General features: G+C 42.1%; 1 protein-coding gene across 10 annotated transcripts in view; it reads right to left on the bottom strand.

The window, feature by feature from the left end:
- Positions 1–22,468, bottom strand: part of WDFY3 (WD repeat and FYVE domain containing 3) — a 178,362-nt gene extending 155,894 nt beyond the window's left edge. For 9 of the 10 annotated variants that reach the window (XM_075149959.1, XM_075149960.1, XM_075149962.1 and 6 more), the window contains exon 1: positions 22,081–22,468. The gene's annotated coding sequence lies outside the window, so the exon portion shown is untranslated. The remainder of the gene's footprint in view (positions 1–22,080) is intronic. The other variant, XM_075149967.1, reaches the window with a different exon arrangement.
- Positions 22,469–23,500: the final 1,032 nt, after the last annotated feature.

Genomic DNA, 23,500 nt, shown 5'->3' with positions numbered 1-23,500 from the left:
GAAAGTAAGGTACTGCAGATCAAGTCCTAAAAAGAAATAAAAGTGCCTAAATGGAGTCACTCTTAAAGTCACCTACAAAAATTACGACCATGTGTTTTGTTCTCTTTTCCAGAAAGCAGCACTCAGCACTTGAAACACGCTAGTCTAAGTTTCTCAAAAGGACTTTGCTTTGCAACTGGGAGAGCTCAACAGAACGCTCAGCTCGTGGGCTTTAATTTGTTCAGGCATGATAGCTAAATTTTCATTGTGTGCATATTTAAAATACTTCCACACAGTGGATCTCATGCTGTTAAGTTCACACTCAAAATTCAAACCAACTTTCCTTAGAGTCTTCCCCAGACAATCCCTTCATTCCTCAGTTCATTCATCACTTTTTCCTTTCCTTTCTTCTGAGATGTTAGATCTAAGAGAGAGGTCCCAGGCCAAAAAAGATATCTCAGAATACACACTCCTGATCATGATTAACTTGGATCAGATTCAGACCACTAAATAATACCCATTTTTATCCTCTAATTAACAGTGTAACTTGATGTATTGCCTAGCAATCCTAAGAAGTTGAAAGTGGAAGAATGCAGATAACAGATTTAGCTTCCAATGTTTTCTTTCTGTCTAAGTATGTATTCCACACAAAGAGAACTTGACCTGCCAAGACTTCAGACATGTATTACACAAAAAATCATGGGTGAATTAAAGCTTTCCCTTCGAAGCGCAAGATCTGTAAAAAGACTCAGTAGGAAGCAAGTTTCAGATCCAGACCATTTCAAATGGGTAAGTTTTAAAACACAGGGGAAAAAAAATTATTAAAGACACTGAATTACTTAAGTCAAGGAAACGACACTTGCCAACATGAAATTGCGATGTCTCTTCAGCCATCCAGTAACCTCATTATTAGAGTGGTCTGTATGGTCAACCATGAAGAGATATCTTAAGAGAAAAGTATCAACAGATCATAATTGTAACTCATTTTCCACAGTTATCTAGTTCTCCCTGTTACCATGGGCACAGAATCATATCTTCATTCCTAAATATTTCTAACAGATTTGTAGTTATTGAGTTTGTGTATGCATGAATTTTACATTTATGTCTGGACTTTTGTCCTGGGTTTTTGCTGGGGGGTTGTTTGGTTTGGTTTTGTTTTTTTTCTGATGGAGGGAAAGGGGACAACATTTAGGAAGAATATAGCAGCTACTTTATGATACCGCTTGATCCTTCCTTCCTCTTAACACATTCTTACTCAACTTGCTCCACATATAATTTGAAGAATCTCTTCCTCCTCTGCCTGTGAGCCACCAACAGTATCATTCTTTTACAATTTCCTCCTCTACTATCCATCTGGAGTATTTACCAAATGAAAAAAATCCTATTACTCTTCTACTAAATACAATCTAAGTTGATCACAATTATTTTTCCTATTGCAAAGTTAAAGCTATTTGAAAATTATGCACTAGAAATATTAGAGTAAATCAGAAAAAAAACCATGATTCTGGCTAAAATTATTTGTGCCATAACCAAAGCATACAAAAAAAAATGTCCATAATGAAAAAAAAAACCCAACCCAATACCATAAAATATTATTACCATTCTACTGCATAAGAAATAAGGGAACATGAAGTAAAAAGCAAGCTAAAAACTGGTGAGGTATAAAAGCTGTCTGTTAACGCTATTTAAACTGTTGTTTCTTTCTGTTCAGATTTATTTTTCAGAAAAAAAAAAGTCCTTAATGATATTTATCAAACTAACTGTAAAGACACTAGCTAACCATAATTTGATGACTGTAGATTCCTACGAATTCTGCAAAGAAATGTCATATTTAGCTTGCTGCTCACATCATTAAAATAATCGTAATAAACCAAAGTTAGTGTGGTGTTATTTCGAAGGAATCGGGCTTTTCACAACACAATCAGAAGTCTTTAGGTTCGCTACAATGAAACAAGGAGCACTGCTAAACACTGCAAGATACCAGAATAATCACATTTACAAACCGAGATTTATTTAAACAGAGCTCAAGAAGAGTATCACAGAATCAGGAAACACCATACAAGACAAGTCATTAAACTTATTAATGTCACCTTCCTAGTTTACAGGGACTTCACTTTTTTTTTTTAAAAGCTTAACCAAGATACTAGACCTGCATGCTTTTCAACTTCCAAACACCACAGATTTTCATATCGCAACCCAGGTCTGTCAGGAGAGCTCAAGTTGGAATTAGTTTCTTTAAAGAGACTAATTTCGGCAATAATATTTTGCCTTCTTTGCAGTGAAACATCACCACCTCGGTTCTCTTCCTGATCAAGATTTGAAACATAAACAGCCGTTAAATAGTGTGATCAAATACCACTCTTGATTAAAATTCTTCTCAAGCCTCTCCTTACTGGGTAACACAATTGAGATTTACTCTTTTAAGAGTAAAAGTGCGATGGAGAGATTAGTTTGAACTCTCTTTTAAGAGTATTAACATTTCGTGGATATGTCCTTAGTAATTAGTTAAGTAGAAAATCCAAACAGCACTTAATAGGAGAGACACTACAGACTGATAAAGAAATTCTTCAAGAATATTACTGAACTTGAGCTGATGTTCATTTACAGTGTGTTCCTAACACCACCGTAAATTGGTATCAACCCTTATCTGCAACTTGTTAGAAGCATATGTAGAATTATAATTTTCCATTGCCTTCCACAGAAAATAAACTCTCCAATAACCGAACTCAACAGTGCATTAAGGCTCAAAAAGAAAAGGGGCAATTTAGGCAACTGCAACTTGGAAGAGAAACCACCAGATTTAAAAAGGGGTGGGGGGGTAGGGGGAGTGGGAAATGTTTTCTCCGAAGCAGCAAAGAAACATCTTCCTTCTAAATTATTCAATTTCTAAGATTTCTGGCTCAACTGCTGACTATTTTGGAAACCAGTAGTAAGAAAAAAAAGCCTTTTAAGTTACTAATCCATACCGGACTTTAGTGGTTAGCTAGTAAGTTACAGACTGATTTCCAAATTCCTTCCATTACTTTCTTTAAAAAACAAAACAATGAAACAAAACAAAACAAACAGACAAAAAAACCCACACCACATCCATTTCATGGCCAGAGATGACAGTTCCCAAAAGCCACAGAAATCCGGCTTGGAGAAGTTCTGAGGTCACTGAGAAGAACTCTAGGATTAGGACCACCGATCACCTCAGCCAAGAAGGTCTGAAGAGCAATTTCAAAATTCTCATTGAAGTTACGGCCCTTACACAAGCATTGCTTTTGGGAACTCTACATTAGACCAAGACATCCCCACCACCACGGTGACAAAGAGCTAGCCATGATACCTAGCTGTTTTGTTGGTTTTGGGGTATTTTTCCAGAAAAATCTTTGCAATCCTTCCCTACTCATCATTACTTGCTGGGCTTCCCCAGTATCAGGAGCTCTGATAAAGTACAACTGCATTCGTAGTGCCAGAACTGCGGGGCTGAGGTGTGAACTCTAGCAGAGTATTCAACAATGGAAATAATCAAATAACTCTGTGACAAACATGGCTATCAAAAATGGACTGAACATGCATAGCTGGGCAAGGCTATACTTGAGAAACAATATCTTCTAAGCCAGAACTCAGCATTCCTGCCATGAGAAATTTGGGGGGTAGAGGTATGAGTAGACAGGATTGACGTATACACATTAGGCATCCAGTCTTTCAGTTGCAAAAGAGAACGTCTTCTGTACTCCTGGTCTGCCTAAAGCACACTGAGGCATATTGTCACTGAAGGAAAAGAAATTCTAACAAAAATAGCTCAGGCCAAAAGGACCACAATTTCTTACAAATGACAGCACTTTTACAAATCCTAAGACAACTTGCCATCTCCCCAAATAGCTTATCCACAGTACAGACACCAGGAGCAAGAAAATGCATCCTTTGCATTCCCTATAACTTGTTTAGCATAAGACTTACAAACTAAATAATGCCTTAAACCCTTACCCCTAATTTATTTCCCTTGGTATAGGACATTAAGCACTAGAGCCTATTTATGACTGATACTGATGACATTTGACATGGAAACACAAGCAGTGTAGCAAATAGTGTGGTATCACAGATCAACTATTATTTTTCCTCTGTTGGGACTTGTATGTGGTATACTCAGTTCATCTGTAAGCAGAGAACAGCGTTACAGTCTAAAAGTCTACCGTCTCTTGTTCCATCACGCAGTATTGTACAGGCAGGTTTCCGAATGTTTATCACAGATCAAAACAGCCTGTCTACGGTCACTTAAGCTCACGGGAAGCCATGTAACCTGAAACGGAAACAGCATGACATAAAACTGTGAACTGAAAATGAAGTGTGAATAGGGCAAGATGTACAGCATTTTTACAATATATCGACTGCCTTTATTACACTGCAGTGAGCTCACTTGGCTGTAAAAGCATGAATTTACAACTACCTCATCTCATACACAGGAGTACTATATTTTATTTGGTGATCCCAGGGTAGGGGGAATGAGGGGCTGGGTGGGAAGAGAATTAAAATTTCTCTCAGGCCCACCCTTTGAAGGAAGGGGAAAAAAAAAAAGAAAACAGACAGCTTTTTACATGCTTCTAATGAACTCGTAACTTTTGACCTTGGCTTCAACAAAGGCCATTTGCAATAACATTTCATTTAGATCCACACAAATGCCTTTTCTTATATACCCATAAAGTATCAAGCAATTCTACTTCTCATGAAAAAATTCATTTCTCTATACATTTCATACTTCGCGTGATATACAAGGGCAGTTTGATTTTGCAGCATACTGAATTGAAGAATAAACCCAAATGAGCCACTGTCTCACTGGCACTGGAAAGAGAAGAAAACAGCAACACAGGAAAGAAAATAACTTGTCCACAAACTAAGCAGTGGGGCAGGAGGGAAGAAAGAAACGGGAAAAAAAAAGCAGCAAACAGAACACAAGCAGCTGGTGCTCAGGGACTAGGAAGGACTTCGGCCCCACAATAACAGGATCAGTTGCATAATCACTGCTGCCTGAGAAGTTATACAATGTCCGCCCTTCTCCTCATTAGAAAAACAAATAAGCAACAAAAAAGTCCTTTTAGCGCACAGCAGCTAATAAATGAAATACCACATGTTAAATCCTGCTAAAGAGAAGACCCTCTGTAGTTTCAAACATTACTTTTTAGCTTACTGGAACATAAAACATTAAATTCTATGTTAACCCTTACTAAAAACATCTTATTTCCCCTAAAAGCAACACATCCTAATGCCAGTGCCAAGCCACAAGAATTCACCACCTGGCTTTTCCAGCCCTGCTCTCAGAAGACATGTTCGCATTGGAGAAAGTTGTCTCTAAGGTTAAGTTGCATGAAACGTGACCTCTCCTGTTGCTGTAGAACTTTGTGAATTCTGTGGCTATCATGACATTTGAACCGGAACCATAAACTACTGAAAAATCCCAAACACTAACACAATTCTAATTCTCTAATTGGATATTTTGCAGATACTTACAGCAGAACTGGCCAAATATTCGTAAGAGAAATGAAGAACCTACGAGGAACGACACATCACTGAAGAGCGAGCAGGAAAGAGGTTTTCCTGAGTGGTAATGTATCGTGCAGACCTGTACACTGTGGCATTGCACAAAGAGTGAAAGTGAGGTTTGACTCAAGCGTGAAAGACCGCGAAGATACTGCATGCTGATTAAGAGGCAGCTGAATTTTAGCTTGCCAGCACTGGATCCATAAAGATAATTCTAGCCTAATGATAGCCCTCTCGTTAAGAACTTGGACCAAAAGAACAAAAGTTTTATCTCATCTAAAATTTGCATTTCTCTGTGATTATCTCTTTTCTGCTGTAAGTCTTGTCCATTTGGTTCTTCTTACCTCGGGGTCAGAAGGTTTATATCTTCCCACTGTGATTTGGGCTCACAGCCCAATGCTGCTGCATTGCAGAGTCAGCAAAGACATGATGCAGCAATATTCCTGAATTTCTTTGGATGTGGAAGTACATGTCATTGCTGCCAAACCCTGAAAGCCATCCAGATAAAACTCAGAGGCCCCACGGCACTTCAGAAAAAATAAAAAACCACAACAGTGACACTAAGATGGCCGTCTTGGCCATTTTATGCCCTCTTATTATTTTCTAGCTAGTGTCCAGAATATTGCAAAATTCACTGACTGGACAAAGACAGAACAAACATTCACTCAAATGGTCACCCCTACAACTCCAAGCATTACCCCCTGTGCTCAGCACAGACCACTTCCAGCAACAACTGCAGGAATCAGCAGCTCCCCTTGTAGAGAAGCAGAAATACCAGGATCTGTATTGCAGTGGAAACAGATCAATTTAAGAAGAAAGGGTGACATAAGCCACCACTCCAGCCTGTCAGCTCCTGGCTAAGTAGACAGATGAGAATAGAACCATCTCTCGTGAGGGGAAAGAGAGAAGTTGCTAACCTGAAAGCCTGCACAAATGAACACGCTGGCCACAATACACGTTGATTCTGTATATCCAATATATTCAGGGACCAGCAATTACAGAAAGGCCCACTCTTCTCCGCTTAACTCACCAGCCCTGAACTTGCCTCAGGAAAATTATACAGATGCTGTGCTGCCACACTAGCCTCTTGCTGTCACTACACCTGCAGCAGACTGTCTTGACCAGTTACAATTTTTTTTTTTTTCATACTAGGGATTGCTGCAGATGGCAATAATCCAATCCGTAAAGCCCCTTATTGTGAATATGCTACAAAGTAGCATAGCTTTATCCGTAATGTCTCAGCTCTGAATTAAATAAGCCACTTACCTTTCCTAATGCTTCTGCAATAACTCAGAATTTTCATTAATTACCTGCTCTGGACCAAATGCCCCTTACACCAACTTCATCTGCAGTCCCCTCACTCCCCTCCTGTCTCTCTGGCAAATGCTGTGAATAATTCTCACATTCAGGACTCAGGCAGGAGTCAGGGAGCCATTTTACCTGTTCAAAGAGTAAAGCAACTCCAGCTCACTCTTAAGACACTAGTGTACACTAATCCGAGTGCAACTGAACAGCTATTGTGGATCAAGAGTGTGACACCCTTGTGGAGAAGACAAGAAGACCTGACAATCCCACCCATCCACCCCCATTCTTTTTGGTTTTGGTGCTAATGAAGGAGGAGAAGGAGAAAAGCCACAATCATGAAATGCTCCAGGACTCCAACATGCAAAATCTGGCACTGTTCACAAATTTGCTTACAAGACAGATACCTAAAGGCTAAAAACTAAGCAAGTCAGAAAGCTCACAGCTAAGCTTCCAATGCTATTAACTGTGCTACCCACTTTCTAATGCACAGGGAAATGGTTTACATAAAAATGTGTCTTATTAGCAAGTTTACACATCTAAAAGACAATCAACTCAAATGACTCACTTTTTAGATGTCTAGGGTTGCTCTATAGTTGGTGATTTCCGCTCTCTGGAAGTATGATCCTCAAACCAGCATCTAAGGTAATGGGAATCAAGTACTTGCGAAAGGCAATTATTTCCTCCCAAGGCTATAAGGGCATCCTACACACCTATCTTGATTTTGGACAGCTGCGTCCACACACTTAGGAGAGGTGAACTCCACCCTCTGTGTGGCTCAGTTCATGAGCAGCTTCTTTTAACTCATTATCCGCTATCAAATACTTGAAGTCTGTAATGACTTTTTTTTCCAATGAAGAACGGACAGACAACTAACTTAGACTCACTGCAAAACCCCTCCTAAGCCACTAGGCTTTTTACATCCAGGTAATTTGTTTTCAGGCTTTGCAAATATAATTGAGACTCATTCTGGGTCCCGAAAAATCTTCCCAATTAAACTAAAAATATCTCTTTCTTCAAAGGGGGAAGAGAGAAAGGAACAAACTAGAAGGAAAGAGAAAAAGGGGGGGAAAAAAAGGCAGAATAATGATAAGCAAAGTAATTATCAGTGATGTGAAAAAAAATGACAACATTGAGCAGACAAGTTCTCGATGCAGGAGAAAAAAAAGGAGATACATCCAGAAGACATGAAGGAGATGCAAAATGGAAGACAGACTACAGATTTGTGGACACACAAGTCCTGAAAACTTATTTACTTAAACCACTGGAAGTTCAAACGCACATGTTCAAATCTGATTATTCCTGCTTTGTAACCCTAAAGCTTAGTTTGGGAAGAGGTCAAAAAAATTAAAGCAGCAATAGCATAAAGCAATGAAAACAACTGTCATTTGTTTTTCCCTTTAAACCATTAAAAGGCTTTTGCCTGCTTTGTCAGTAGCATACTCTAGGAAATCCCAAAGCTTACTGTGTTTTGGTCTAAAAAGAACACAAACATGAACATACCATTTCCTATACTTGCCAAGTCTCAACAACTACTCCCTTGCCCAGCAAAAGAAACAAACATAAAACTTTCATCCTTACATCATCCCAGTCGAGATGATTTAAGAAACTAACACAAAGAAACAAAATCAGGATTTACGTATCTTGTATAAAACTGAAGTTCTTTAACTGATCACTAATCCTATGGACAAAAGGGAGTCAATCCAGATTCTCTGAATCAGAAACAATTATGCTGTTCCCAAATTACCTGTGCATGTATACGCTGAAAGAAAAATAACAGCAAAAGATTTAAGTCTAAAAAAAGCAATAATATTTGGAATGTCAATGATACCCTGGATTTAGATGAACTGAAATTATCAGAAGCAATTAAGGAAAAAAAAATACATATATATATGTAGTGTTCAGTGTATTCTCCCTTTGATTTTTAGTGATAATTAAGAAGATCTCCATATTTAAAAAAAAACAACCAAACAAACAAACAAAAAAAAAATCAGGCAGGGAGAAGGGGTGAGTTTTGAGAAGGGTCTGAGTGTATCGGCCCCATGCTGCTATCTGTGGTTTCTCCCTTCCTCTGAAGGATTTCCAGGATGACACTGGAGGAATTCTCTGTAGCAATCTTTTTCCAAGCAATATTTTGGCATAAATCCAAAGCATTTGTTTTAAAACTGAAGCCCAGCAGACGGTACCAGCAACGGACCTGTAGAAAGTCCACAAAACAGTTTTGAAAGAACAACTTACTTTCAAGGGCAGATCAGGAAGGACATGCAATTGAGATTATGACACACAAACAAGACCCCCAAAAAACCCCAAAGGGATAAATGAATGTTCTGGCAAACCAGCACACACACATGCTCTCCCTTGCTCCCTCTCAAGAGCAGAGCTTTTTGCAAGAGCAGAATATCAAAACAAACCAAAAAAGGAAAGCAAAATAATGCATTTGTTTCATTTAAAACACTCCCAGGAGCAACAGTAGCACATATGCCAGATTTACAGAACCAGACACTGCAAGAGTAACACTAACTGTGAAACAGAGATGGGTCACTAACCTGGGTTCTCTTACTTGTAGCAAGCTGACACATTCCTTCCATCTGCCTGTCCAGACTTGTCAGCATACCGCTTGGAAGCGGCTGAAAAACTTATAATGATGTTGATAATGTAGAGTGTACATTCAGACAGCACCCCCTCCTCTATCAAGGTGGTGACATCCAAAGGAAGAACAATTAAGTCTACCATCCAGCAAGAGGTACCCAAAAGGGGGCAGGGCATCACTAAGTAGCAAGATGAAGGAAGGAAGGAAACAAAGAGTAGGAATAAAAACTCAGGGTGACTGAAAAGCACACAGTGTCAGAGGTGGAAAACAAATATTCCGTCCCCAAATTCCCAAACTTTTTCCTCCAATTAAAAAGCAGGGACAAAAGCTCTGTCTACATCCCAGTGGGACTGACTACTGACCATCCTAAACTGAAAGAGGATGAGAAAAAGGGTATTGCAAAAAAAAAAAAAAAACACCAAAAAAACCAAAACAAACTGCAACACAGTTTTCTTAGGCTTGCAGATCCACTAGGATAGTTTCTCTAGAAAGCTCAGAAGAGAAATGGTCTTCCAAGAACCACCGTGGCACAAATGGCACTGCTTTGTCTCCACCTCCATTTCCCTGCCCTGTTGACAACACAACCAGCATAGTGGAAGCCAAAAGGAAGCAAACTGTTTTAGTACTGGGAGGACCTCATATTCTGAAACCATCTGACATACTTAAAACTATTGGGGAAAAAAAGCACAAAAACACCATCCAACAACAACAACAACACACAACACACCACCACAAAAAAACCACACACCAAAACAACAACAAAAAACCAAAAAAAACACAAACAAACAAAAATCAAAAAACACCAACCCCCTCCAAGCCCTCGCCTATTGGGTAGAGTAATGAAATTGCTACCATTTTGAGACTGAATTGTAAGTGACAACGATAATGTTGTTTAGACAAGCTATATTAGTTCAGATTTTCCAGACATCTTTCTCAAAGAAATTTACATTTGCTATCTCACCCACATTATTAAATTGATCATTTTGAGATAAACATGGTCTCCTCAAGTGAATATACTCATTCACTACCAAAGCTGTCACGTGCTGCTTAGCATCATTAAACAGATACCTTCAGCTCAGCAACTTCGCTTTAATCACATTAAAGGTACACCAGCTAATACAACCAATATATTAACAGAAGCCAGTAATTCATCCACCTGGATGAACACACAGGGGGGATACATGGTAACTGCTGACTACACCATTATTTGGATGCAATACTTGTATTAATGAGAAAATAACAGACAAATAATAAAAGTCTTCATCAGGCCTCCATTTTCCATTCATGTAGACAAAGCTATCTTCCTGAAACAGTTATATCGAAAACCACTCAAGGAGAGTTTTCATACGTTAACAAGAAAACGCAACACTGTGCACCTACCACAATTTTTTTTTCCTTTAAGTATCAAGATCATCCATTAATCCCAAGCAATGCAGTTGTTCTAAAAACCTGGGTTATTCAGAGACTTTTTTCCAAACGTTATTTAATGCTTTAACAAGAAAGCATGACTTCTGACCAATGTTCTTTCTGTGTTGCAAGTTAATACTAAACTTTCAGTCAAGTCAGGCTGTTCCTGATAGAGCTCCTGCCCCCTTCTCCCCCGATTAACTACAGGCTCCTTTCCTTGAACATACACTCTGAGCAAAGTAAAAGGGTCAAAGGACACTTATTGTTTATAATTAATTTGTTTAAATTCACAAAAACAGCCCGCTTTCTCCTCGGCAGAGGTAAGAGCCTTCCACATGCTGTGCTAACTTTCCAATGAGGTTTACATTAGTCACTGCCAGGACCTCATGGCCGCTGACACCAGTTGCTGCTGCCTACCACTCCAAGAGCAAATGCAGCAGTCTAAGCAATAGACCAGTTATAAGCCTAATGGTGAAAAACAGTTACAGTAAACTATCCAGTACTTCCATATCCTATCAAATAACAAATGATCTTACTATCTTCAGTATCACATCAAAAAAAAGAAGAGAAAAAAAAAATCACCTTCTGCCTAACTGCCATAGTACTTCACAGTGCACCTGAAAGATTCACATGTCTTCATTTGCTGCTTAAAGCACATCAAAAGATCATCCCACACCCACCACCTCTTATCTCTTCCTGTAACAAGTCAGGCCTCCAAACCCCATGCTCCCAACTAAAACACCCTAGCAAATGTCCTGCTCCAAGCAGGACTAGATGTCCCTTCCAACCAAAGTTTCTCTGATGCATTCAAACTGTCCTAGGTGAACTTAAATTTTAAGGCGAGTCCTTCCTCCCATCACATAATAAAAATCAGTATTCAAAGACAACAGTGATTAGTTGTTGAACCCAAGCCTGGCCCCATCATTAACGCCAAAATAAACCCTTCAACATGGTCCTGATACCCATAGATACCGGAGAGCCTTTCTCAGAGCATCAGAGAAATGAATTTTAGAATACTTGATAAATAGGACTGCTAAAAACATCTGGTTTTGTTGGGCATTTTGGACAAGGCGCAAGACATAAAATAATTTTAAAATGCATTTTTGGAAGTGGCAAGAAGTTCACCAGGCCTCTTTAAGCACACTTTTAAGGATAAGTTTGCAGAGGCAGGCTGTGAAAGTAAAAAAACCTGACATCCATCCATCCCTCCCTCTCTCTCCACACCCCCCGCCAGAACAGTCTCAAACCGTAGCTGAATCCTGTGTAACTTCATACAACTATTCACAGAAATAGTTATAGAGACACCGTACTTCAAGAAAGCTCTTAGAAGTAACCTTCATTGTCCTACAAACGACAGAGAGCAAAAGAGACTATTGGTTTCTGGACACAGAACATTTGGCCCTCCATCATATGGATTCACAGGCTGGTTAACTTCTCTGGTAACTTAATGTGGAGCTACCGGGAAATAAACCAAAATCAAGAAATGTATTTCAATTGACCATGACCTGTGTTTGAGGTGCTCCACTTTCCTACTCAAAGGCAGCATTGAGAGGAGTACTACAGAAAGCAGACAACAAGCAGGTCTTCTAAGGATCTCCATTTCACCAGCACAACCCTCAGCTTAACACAAGACAGACCTGAACTGAGCTCCACACAACATGAACACCTACTAACGATGGTATCCCTTAATTTTTTTTTTAAAGATTTAGATAAGCTTATTCTCCCTGTTGTGCTATTACATTTTCATTTGAAATGTTCATCCTTACTTACGCTGCAAGTTCAACTTCATTCCTCAAAGGATGATGGAAAAGAAGATGGGCAGGAAAGAGGAGGAGAGTTTTCATCTTTCAAATTTATTCTCCCTGTGCCAGAGGAAGCTAAACCTTCACCTTGGTATATTCTCTACTCAACCTGAGCTACTTCAGAGAAACATCAACTATATTGATCTCCTTTTATAAAGAAAGATCACAATTTAAAGACACTTATAGCTAGATGAAAAACATTTTTCCACGTACATTATTTGCAATACACACACACCTCTTCTGCTTCCATTTATTTAAAAAAAAAAAAAAGAAAAAACAGAAAACCACAAACAAACCAAAAGCCAAACATTCAGATCATCATGTGTATTTGAAGCATATATATATATATACATACACACATACACACACACGCATATATGCTTTACTGAAATAAAAATAGGTTATAGCTTTAGGTGGCTTAAATGATCAGTAGGCTATTCCAATTCACACCACGAAACTGTACAAGTAGGGGAAAAAAAAAAATCCAGCTACTAATACAGCATATCCAGATTCCTGTCTCCCTAAGTAAGGGACATCACCAGTGAAATTGCAAGGGATTTCAAACAGAGAGCAAGGAAGCCTTTCCCTCCCCCCTCCACCCCCCGCCCCGATCCAACACTGCTAGGAACATGGTTATGTTCCTGGTAAGAAACTGAAAGCAAAATATTTCTGACTCCCGAAGTTACTACAGTCAAATTAAGAAGTGTTGCTACTGTACCTTTACATTCTCTAATAATGAAAAGCTTGAAGAGATTCTCCCTGGTTACTTCATGACCCACTCAAAACCTAAATTAAATATTCTTCACTACTTTATCCTCACCGCTCAGAACTGTGAAAAAGAAACTTTTGCAAACCTAATTAACAAGCAAATTAGCATCCTCTTAGATCATATCCACAGAGACTTTGTTTTTACGTTTTTATTGTGGCTCACTGCTCAACTGCTACTGACTCAAGTATTAGCATTTAATTTGTGATGCAATACCAAAACTATTTCTATGCCTGTTTCACATGACTGCTTATAAAGCATGTTTACTTCTGCCTGTTCAGAGATGCATCCTTTCTTCTGGAAGTATAAAGAAACTCCCAAATAAAATGAATTTTACTCCTCTTCAGTCACTTTATCAAACAAGAAACCAGTGATGACAAGAGTATTGCCAGCTCTGACCACATTCTTCTCAATCTCATCATATTCCTGGCATCCCAATTCTGAGCATTTTGCCATGTGAAGATTCCAAAAATGCCATAGCCCTCACAGTTGTGGGAAAAATTTGACAACTGCATGCTCAAGGCTCACAAATCAAAAAGGAAATCCATTTATTTTGTGCTTTTAATGCTTTAAAAGCCATAACTTGAGTCAATCTCACAACGGAGGGCCTGCACCATGACATTTCAACTCTTAGGTTAGCAACCCTGAGAACATCAAAAGGCTCAACTTTTACATTAAGAAACACACTCATCATCTGTCTTTTGTCTGTCATTCTACCATGCGATACATTCTCTACTCTGTGCACTCACGCAAATACAAAGCAAGACCTTGATCTCATTCCTGGCTCTCACATGAAGACCCAAGGACCTCCACTAGAAGTAAATAAGTCATGGCAAGACTACAACTGCAGTGACAAGTCCTAAGACCATCAATGGCACTCTGAATGCTATGGAGGTGGTGAATCTCAGCGCAAAAACAGTAGACGGCGGTCCTATTATCATCAGCCTGCAGTGAAAGCACTCTTCTCTCCCGTTCCAAAGTCAGAGCACTAAAGCTCTCTCCCATTCAACAGGGATTCAAAAGCTTCTGGCATTAAAACAAACATGCACAGGAAAACCCAAAGTCCTCTAAGTTTCTTCCGCTGTCGGAACAGTAAGGCCCTGGTTCTACAACAAGACAACTTTGACAGATACATGGGCTTACAGTATTAAACTTGAAGGAGCTTGGAATTCCCAGCTCTTGGTTCGCATTACTCCTTTGGCTGTCCTCAGACAACTGCTTTGTTCCTTTTTTTCAAAAATTAAGGATCATTTCTGAGCTTGCTGCAGTAATTCCACACAACACTTGCCCCCTGCTCTCCACAGTTTGGGTGCCAGAACCGCTTCAACTAGTACTGCCACTGAAGCCTCCATATCATCCAGCCAAAGCAAAAAAAAAAGAAGCTTCCACTAGTACAGTCCACTTACTATGAACAACTCAAAGGCCAATACTCCACACCAGTCTAATAAACCTCAGACAAAAGCTGAGGCTGATTATGCCAAGCACGCTTCTATCTGATTAACCTTCTTAATGATCTTTACCCTCCCTAAGGCATTCTGACAGTCTTTCTCCCTTTTGGGATTGTCCATCATCCAAGCACTTGAAAACTCTAAAAAGTTTTGTTACCAAGCCAAGTTGATATTTTGTCACATTTTTAATGAAAAAGCACACGCATTCTCTCTGTGTACATTTTGGGTTTGTTAAACAGCATACCTTCTGGACACCCTAAGCGTTTTCCTAGCCCTGCAATTTCTCTTTCTATTCCCCTAATCTCAAATTATACAAAAAAGAGGACATACTTACAGTGCCAAGTAACCAAACACAAATTTTAGGAAGCCCCTGGTGCACAAACCCCGTCTTTCTATCACAGCTCATCTGCAAGTCAAGATTTTGGTTCTCAGCAAGAGCTAGGGGCAGCAAGCAACACTACTCATCACCATGACATTCAAATACAGTCCACTTTCTGAAGCAACATCCCATCAGCTACTAGTCTACACAAATCAAACCACCCTGCTTTGAATTATACTGAGATTTTGACTATGTCTTCATTTGAAAATAATAAGTCATCTGGTAATATAAGAACATAAAACATGGTTTGCTTGCACCCACACTCCACCTGGCAGAATGATACTGAGAAAAGTAACAGCAAGACAATCCAGGTAGAGCTACCCTCTAATACCCAATGCATGGTGATACCTCTGACAAAACCAGTAGTGAAATAAAAAGCCAGATGAACATTTCTCTCAAGAGCTCCTGATAAACATTCTCACTGATATCACACCGTTCCAAAAATTAAGGACCTTAAAAAACATCTAAGGAACATGTGGGAATATCTTCCCTTTCTAGCCATGTGTCTATCTCATCACTACCAAATTGTCAGCTCTGAAGGTTTTGCTTTTCTCCATTTGCTTACTTGACACAGCTGCTTTAAGTTAAGCATTGATTTTGGTAACTCCCCCCCTACTCTGAAACCCTTCACTGCAAAGCCTCAAATGCATATCGAAAACCAAAACTGGCATGGCCATTAGAAAGAAAATGGATGATTCAAGAGGGGGAGTAATTTCCTTCACCAACTAGGAAGCTTGTAGAAAAAGTTGCTGGAAAAAAGTAGGCAAAAGCCAACTATAAAGGGTCTGACTTCTCTAAGACAGGTATCTTGGAATTGGAATAAGAAGCTTAAGTTAGGCATGTAACTGATGAATACCCACCAAACCTGAGAAAGTACGAGTTTAACTCTTACATACTTTCACCGTAATATGCAATTTCTCTACAGCAAGAGAGAAAAGGATGAAATAAGCCATCTGGGAAATCCACTTCTCCCATGTGTTTTCAAATTTATTATTGTCTGTACACTAAGATAGCCAACCTGCTCAAAGCTTTTTCCTTGTAGTATTGTAATAAAATGCATGACATAGAAATAACAGTATTTGTGAAGGTAGAAAAACTAAACATTCTTTTAATGCATATCTGATTGTTATAATTCAGATGCATCCGTCTTATCTTTCTCCTACATTTCTTAATGTTTACCCAAAAATATGAAGCTATGTGCCTTCATACCATTCAACAGCCCTTATTGTTCATTTCTTTCACATAATTCACTCTTTCCTAGCATAACACTGTTCTATTGCTTTCGAAATTTTAGAAGATACTGTAGCATATGTAAAAAAAAAGTAAGTTCTGCAAATCTGTTCCTATTCTGTGATATGACAGAAGCATTAGAAGTCACATGCTTAAGACAGGCAGAAATCCATCACAGGACATTGATGAAACACCAAAACCAGCAAAGCAATCAAAACTGTTTTCCCTTAAAAGAGAAAGATCCCAAATGATGACATGTAGCTCTCACTGGAATAATCCAATTCCAAAGAAACGTCAAACAATTTTTTTCCCAAATCTCAATACAGACAGTTCTACTTCCACACTCACAGCTTTGCTCAACAGGTGGCGAGAGAAAAAAGAAAAAAAGCACACCATTAAAAAAGCCAAAAAGATTCCCTGCTGTTATTCAAAATTGCAAAAACATCAGCACAATTGTCAAAAGTTATGTCAATTGCACATTGCACAGAACAGAAATCAGAAAATTTTGCCCCAGAGCTGTGCATGGGAAAAAAACAAAAGATGTATGTCATCTTCACTCATGAAAGACTTAAGGGAAAGAAAAAAAAAAAAAATCTCCTGTACATTTAGAGCAAAGCAAATAGAAAAGGAACAAAATCTACTCTTCCTTCTTTGCAGCTACTGGACGAAGCTACACTTTGCACCTGTTTTGAAAGCCTTGGTACCAGCCAAGAGTTCCTAGCATGTGTAAGCCAGTTCCCCCAACAGTGACACCAGCACCTGAGACTAAAGCCATGGCCTCTTCAGGAGGCTGCGGCTATCTAGTCCTCACCATAGTCATCAAGTCCCTTTTTGTAGCAGTTTCAAGAGAGAGGGGAAGAAAAAGGTGCCCGATGTGTGAAACCCTATTTCAGTTGAGTAACTAGCAATCTTTGGTACCTTCTGACTACCCCTCATGAAAAAGGAGGTATGTTGAGCTGGGCGAGGGGCATGGGGAATAACCAAAAACTCCCCAATACCCTTCAGCTACCTTAAAGACCAAGTAGAAAAGCCGAGTTCCTGCAACGCTTACAGTTATGTATTCAAATGCTTTATAGGCATGTATACTACAATCAAATTAGCTAAAGATTGTTCCCCCTTCACCATTCATACAAAAATTCCTTTTAATTACAGGTGAGTATCAAATCAACAGAGGGTTTAAACAAGCCACTTGGAGTCAGAAAATGCTACACAATACTAACCCAACAGTTTTATACAGTATTTCCTATTCCTTCTTCACCTGTTAAGCTCTGAGACAGTTTAGCATAAAGATCAAGCAAGATATCCAACAACTGTGCTACAGATCATCAAACTTTGCTTAAATAATCATCCCCATCATCCGATGGGTGATCCAGACAGAGTCTGTGGGTACTATGTTATCTTTCACTGTCAAAAAAAGGAAGGTGCTATATGCACTTACCTGTAATATCACAGAAGAACAAGGGATGCGACCAATAAGCAAAAGCGTGCAGTACTGCATCACAAAACATGGGCTGCTTGCCAAACAGATGCTCTCAAGGCCGGATCACCAGTAACACATACTCAGTCTTGCAAAGTTTGCAGTGCTATCACCTGACCAAGATGCTGCTCTCAGGTCCACAACAATGAATTCAGTTAAAATGTTACAAGCCGCTAGCAGAATTTCATATGTAACATCAGAAGCTTTGGCAAGGAGAGTGCAAATAGGAATATAGGATACAGCAACACTTTCTATACTGTCTGTGGGACAGCTAGTTAAAACAAACATGCATAGGGGCCTTATAGCTATGTCTTGTCTTCTCCTACCCAGCCTGGACAAGGTGTGAACAGCCCAGGAGCAGGATGTAAAGTCTCCAATAGAAGGTAACAGGAGCTATACAAGAGTGAAACTGTTTATTACAAGATGAAAACTGAAAACCACATTACAAAGTTAAAGCAGCGAGCTGTTCCAGGAGATAGGCCAATCTTACGTCAGCACGCCTCAGTCCCTTCAACACTGAAGGGTGCATGAAGGCTTTGAGTTATAACTCAAGTTGTAGGTCCCTCAGGACACATAAGTAACAAATAAAGTATTTTTAAAAACAATGAGCATTGCCAATAACTCAGAGAAACTAATAGCGTAACTATTTGTCACAACTTGGGTATTTTAAATGCTGTACTATTGCAATTAGCAACACCACCACCACCAAGAAAAAAAAGAATCAAGGAGGAAACCAGTGAAGTTAAAAGCTTCGGTATTAAAGCCATGAAGAAATCATTTGTTTTCCCCCTACACATATACCCAAAAATTTTACTATGGACCAACAAAATCTTCTATTTCCCATTTCAAAATGCAAGTTTCATTCCAGTAACATATAATAACAATAGACTTCCACAGTTCTAATTATCAGAAAGGCAAGCACTAGGGGGTAAATTGTGATTAAGATGTATGGTTTCTCACAGCATATTGTATCCACCCCCTCCAAAATCTGTTTATTTTGGACAAATGATACAAGACTTCCTTTTAGCAGGAAGTCCTGCAAGTCAAAGGCCACTGCTGAAACAGTATTTCCACTATTTTGCAATAGGAACTTAAAATCACTTACAAACATGAACGAAACTGCTAATCAACATCAGCAGATTTGTCCTTCAGCAATTTAACCATCAGAGAGGGAACTACTGGCTCTTCTTTACATTCTTCGGCTTAGCACATCTTCAGAAACCCAAGTAAATCCCCACAACCCAATGCTACCAAACAGTTAACATCAACATTTAGGAAGTGAAACACCATGTTCCAACACCAAAGTTTCCAAACAATCTCATGACAGTCCTGAGCATTTCAAAGGGTAAGCAGAACATCTGCCCACACTCACCACACACTCTGCACATGAAGCATCCCAGAAGTTTTCCATATGCTAAAAAATCCAACTGAACACTTGCAGAAAACTATGAAATAGTTCAAGTAACACTGGCAGACATGAACCGCATTGCTGAATTCCTCTAACAGCAACACACATCAGTACATCCTGAAGACCTGCTCGCCTTGTATACTACTTCTGGCAGCTTAGCTCCAGTAAACCACAGCTAAATACCAAGGCTTTCATACCTACCCTGATGGCTGTTAGCATACCTTCTCAGCTGATTCATGTAGCAAGATGCAACAAGATAATGCAGCCTTCTGAACTAAATTTGTTATTTCCAGGTTGAAAATATTAAGAATTATAATGATTTTGTTACTTAGCATCTTTCTGTTACTGTTTTGAAAGAAAGAAGTGAGAGTTCCTTTCCCATAGTACTGATTCCAATACTATCAAGTAGCTGATCTTGATGCACCGAACTGCAAATACACAAACAATCTACTGGACATACTAACCCTTACTTAAACCTTGATATAGAAATGTTGTAATACATTTTTAAATGGGTGCTGAAGATATTAAAAATCACAGCAGCATTGTGCTTAACTTGCTTCAATTTCAATCACATAGATAATCAGCTTGCTAAGAGCTGAAATATAATTGTAACCGTATAACCCAAAACATACCACATTTTTATTCTAAGTCTAGCAGCCTAAAACTGCCCGGCAAATTAGAAAAGCAAACATGTCCAGTTCCTAGCAAGCAAACACATACCAAATTAAAGAATACCATTCACTGATCTACAGTCTACCAACACTGATATTTGAGACGTACTTCTACCCAAAATACGTTGCTATCAATGGTGTTGAGTATTCCAGAGCTGGCTCCAATTGAGCTCAACAGACCCACATCACATAGTGTGGAGATACCCACTTGTAGTCCAAATATACAGCTGAAGTTAGATTACCAGCACTTCTTGACCAGGATCATGGAGCAAAGGCACAACGACATATTAACATGGATGCATGTTTCCAGCATCCAATGCATTCTGCTTCATAAACATGCCTGCCTATAACCTAAAAGCATAGAGAAGGATTTGGTTGGCTTACTGCAATTGACCAATTCACACAGCAGTAAGTTTCGTATTTGCAAACGCTGCGAGTCTACCAACATTGCATAGGATGAGTGAAATACTGCAGAAATGCCAGTTCATGCAAGCTGCACAGTTTGTTCACATAGCCTACTTCAAGATACCTCTAACTTGTCACCATAACGTACCAAGGATGCAATCAAGCTGGCTCTCTGCAGAACCAGGCTGGATCCATGGGAGTCTGCGAGCTCAGGAAAATCAATACAGCTGTATGGCCATAACTGGGCACAGGAGCATGCACAGGCACCACGTAGCAACACAGCTCTGGTGCAGTTTATGACTTAGCTGATCCTTTCTGTTTGCTATAACATGCAAAATTCACTTTTCTTAACAGGAAACCTACCATTTGTTTTCCATATAAAATTTCATGGTCCAATACATGCACATGCACAGACCTTGTCACAAACCTACACTGCCAAGTAACCAAAATTCAATCATTAAAATAAGGCCAGGACTCGCAGGTCTGAAATCTTGGGAGTTACTCTAGTTAGCTAAGAAATTTCAGTTAGATTATTCATGAAACTACAGGTCAAAACACATACATTTAGTCCTTTGTGCTATTTCTTCCATAAGTCTCTCTCTATGCACGCATACATAAACAGCTAGAAATTATGGTCCTAATCTTTCAAGGTGAACACCACACAGGGTCTCAGCACCCAGCACCACTGACTGGCCTCTATGCAAACCTCTTCATCTATGCGGATCACCTCCCAGAACCGCAGGGCAAAAAACACACTGAAGATAAGCAGCAGGTACCTCAGCACCTCCGCAAGTCTCTCCCCCCCATACTCCAGACCCCCCGGGAGCCACAACCTCCCCATCCCCGGGGACGCACCGGGCAGAAACCCGCCGGTTACTTTAACTTGAATGTCCCTGCCGCACCACGGGGTCGATAGCTCGAGCACTGCCGCCAAAATAACTAACTACATAAAAAATAAAAATAAAATTAAGGGAAAAAAGCGATCCGCCTGAGAGCCGGGCTCACTCCCCGCGCCGGCCCGGGACGGCGGGCGGACCCTCGCCGCGCCCGCCGGCCCTCCCGCGCACCCAAGGGCTGGGGCCGGCGGGCTCCCTCCCGCAGTCCCGCCGGGGCCGGGTCTCCCGCGGGAAAACCGCCCTCCCCGGCCACAACAAAGGCCGCCGGAGCGGCCCAGCGCCGCCGCAGCGCCCGCGGGGCTCCGCCGCCCCCTCCGGGCTCCCCTGGGGCCCCCCACCCGCCGCGGCCACGCCAGGCCGGGACCCCGGGCACAGCCCCTGCCCGCCCGCCCGCCTCGGCCCGGCGGGGCCGAGCCGCCATCCCCGGAGGCAGCCCTGTCCCAGGGGTCGCGGCCAGAGAGCGGCCGCTGAAATAAAACATTAAAAAACCGAAGGGGGGGGGTTGCCCGCGCAGTGACAATGATCCATCACCCGAGGCACCTGCGCCGCCGCCCCCTCCTCCAACCCGGCGGAGGGAGGCGGCCGCCCGCACGGTATCCCCGGCGATCGGGGCGGCCGCCGCGGCCTGCGGCCGGGCCGAGCCAAGCGGTGCCGGCACCGCGGCAGGGACAGGGGCCGCAGCCCGCCGCGCCGGGCCCGCGGGACGGCCGCGGGTCTCCCCGCGGCGCGGCCGGGCCCGGCGGCGGTGCAACAAAGCGCCGGGGCCCGGGGAGCGGCGGGCAGGGCCGCCAGGCACTCACCGGGAGGCGGCGGCGGTGGTCTCCGTCGGTGCCGCTGTGCCCGGCCCGGCCCGCCGGGCCGGGGAGGGGGCAGCGGGCGGTCTCTCCTCTCCTCTTCTCTCTCCTCTCCTTTCCGCGGGCACGGCTCGGCGCACGGCTCGGCGGGGGGGGTTACGCGACGGGGTGGCCGCGGCCGGGCGGTGCGGGCCGGGCCGGGAGGGCGGCTCCCCCGCTGCGGCCCGGGCGGGCTCTGGCGGGAGGCGCCGCCGCCGCTGCAGCGTCCGGGCGCTGGGGTCGTTCCGGCCCCATCAAGGCCGGGCCGGGCCGAGGGTGCCGCGCGAGGCGGGGCGGAGGGAGCGGGGCCGCTCCCCGCGGCGGCTGGTGGCCATCTTAGTCCTCCTCCTCCTCCGCGGCGCCGAGTACCCCCTCCCCGCCCGGCTGCCAGCGCTGCCTCCTCCCTCCGCTCCTCCTCCTCCTCCCGGCTGGCTGCGGTCGCCGCCGCTCCCGGAGCCCGGCAAGGCCGCCTGAGGAAAGCTGGTCCGTAATGGCGGGCCGCGAGAGCAGCCGGTCAGGCACTGGCCCGCCGCCCCCTCCCCTCAGCGGGAAGGCAGCGCACCGAGGGGCTCCTCTCCTCACCCAGATCGGGTCGGCTCGACAGACACGCAGGCCCTCTTCTTAGTTCTGGGCTTTTTTCAATTATCTGACTTTTTAGAGCGGTGGGTTTGGTTTCTCCCCGTTCTCTGACAGAAATCCCGCTCCTCTAGCACTGAAAGTCGGAGTCCTCTCCCCTCTGTCCCCGCCGCCAGCCCTGACACCACAGGCCTGAGCAGCTGACATGCTACCCAGCCTGCCGAGGGGAGAAGCCGTCCCAGCCAGGAGCCTGCATGTGGGATGAGGGGAAGGAAACGCAGGTCAATGCAGGAGCAAAGAAGTCACCTTTGGGGTTGGGGTTGAGGTGCTTTTCCTTCGCTTTTCTTCAAGAGTGCATCTAGGGAAAGTCCACGGGGTATCCCTAGTATCAACCACAAAGAGGATTGTACGTCTGTGCTGGCCAACCAATCTCATCCGTACGATCCAAATGTTTAAACACAGAAATAGTTACTCTTTCCTAATTAAGCCAGAAGTTCAGTTAAATTCCCAGTGGTCGAAGGACTCCTTTTTTTCAGCGGGACAAAGCGTCAGTTTAGCCACACGCTGGGCACACAGCACAGGGGGTCACTGCAACCCTGGAGCAAGCTTCATCCGCTCAGATACTGCTGAGGAACAGTGCAAAGGTGTGTCCAGACATGTGTGACCAGATACCCTTCTACCTTTTCCAAGTCACTTATAAACTTACCTCCTTCAAGAAATCAGCTGCTAACAACCGTTCACCCCCTAGCAGTTTTGTCTGGGGTATTTTTTCATTTACAAAATCCCTCCTGAAGTCTTCACTGAAAAGACT

This window comes from Calonectris borealis, chromosome 4, assembly GCF_964195595.1.
Source record: "Calonectris borealis chromosome 4, bCalBor7.hap1.2, whole genome shotgun sequence".
NCBI classification, from domain to species: domain Eukaryota; kingdom Metazoa; phylum Chordata; class Aves; order Procellariiformes; family Procellariidae; genus Calonectris; species Calonectris borealis.
This window is presented reverse-complemented; position numbering and strand designations above follow the sequence as displayed.